The sequence below is a fragment of the Leucopleurus acutus genome (genome assembly GCF_964270905.1).
Source record: "Leucopleurus acutus genome assembly, chromosome: 8".
NCBI lineage: Eukaryota > Metazoa > Chordata > Mammalia > Artiodactyla > Delphinidae > Leucopleurus > Leucopleurus acutus.
Window position 1 is genome coordinate 1608134 of NC_139151.1, and position 1184 is coordinate 1609317.

Below are 1184 nucleotides of genomic sequence, written 5' to 3' on the forward strand. Positions count from 1 at the left end.
AACGAGGAAGGAATTTAAAGCCAAAATAGTAAGTCTGCAAACTGAAGCCATGGCAAAGCTAACGGGAGGAGCAGGGTGCAAAACCAGGGGAGCAGTTCATCACCACACCGGGCAAGGGGACAGGCCTTAGGACCCATGTGCAGCAGGACTCTGGATGGAAATCCCGGCTCCCTCAGGGGAATTTGGCTAGGAAAAATCTCCATCCATCATTTTCTGCCCTAGGCTCTGGGTAAGAAAAAGAAAACAGTTTCCTGTGAGAAACTCAAATTTCCAGGTGTGGGAAGCCCCGCCCCAGAGTCCTGCTTGGGTCTCTGTTCGCAGTGCTAGGCGACCTTGAGCTTACCTGTGCCACCGCTGGCCTTGGGGCACTGTGTTGGTCGGCGGAGTAGGCGGCCATGGGGAGCCTCCTTGGCCTGTGCCCGGCGGCTGGAATTTATTTTAGGTTCTGTGAAAGAGATGCTTTCTCATCTTTAAGGCTTACCAGAAACTCTGATCTGAAGAGAATAAATGGATTTTGCAACAAACTCCAGGAAAGTCCAAAGCCTCCAGCCCACACTTACGGCCACAGAGCGCCATTGCCTAAGCCTACGGATTGGGAGAAGATCCTAACATGGTCAGGTCGCTTCAAAAAGGAAGATGAAATCCCAGAGACTGTCTCGTTTGAGATGCTCGATGCTGCAAAGAACAAGATCCGGGTGAAGATCGGCTACGTAATGATTGCCTAGACAGTGGCAGGATGCATCTTGAGGGTTACTGAGGGCAAGGAGGCTGCCAAAAGAAACGAGTCTTTAACAAGCCTGAACCTAGAAAAGAAAGCTCGTCTGAGAGAAGAAGCTGCTGTGAAGGCCAAAACAGAGTAGCAGAGATATCCGTGTTGGCTGGATTTGGAAAATCTAGAAACAATGTTGCAGTAACAGGCCTTATTCAAATGAATGTGGTATGAGTTCCCTAATTCTGCTCTAGAGCTACAAATAAATTTTCTTAAAGAAATGACTTGTCTATATTTCACGGCTTTGATCCAGGTTAAATGCAGCCTCAGCTTTTTTGAGAAAAATGAAAGAATGAAAAGTGAGACAACTTACTTGAACTTTAATATTAACTCTTCTTTAGAGAGTCAGGTCCCGTACCTTACTTTAATTCCCATTACCAAAGTGACATCTCCCCAGAAGCCAAATGGTTTCTAG

At 47.0% G+C, this 1184-nt stretch overlaps 1 pseudogene across 1 annotated transcript; it reads left to right on the top strand.

Moving 5' to 3' along the window:
- Positions 1–395: 395 nt before the first annotated feature.
- On the top strand, positions 396–860 carry LOC309964629 (protein FAM162A-like; annotated as a pseudogene). The gene has a single exon. The product of its transcript is annotated as a protein FAM162A-like (transcript).
- The last annotated feature ends 324 nt before the right edge of the window (positions 861–1184 follow it).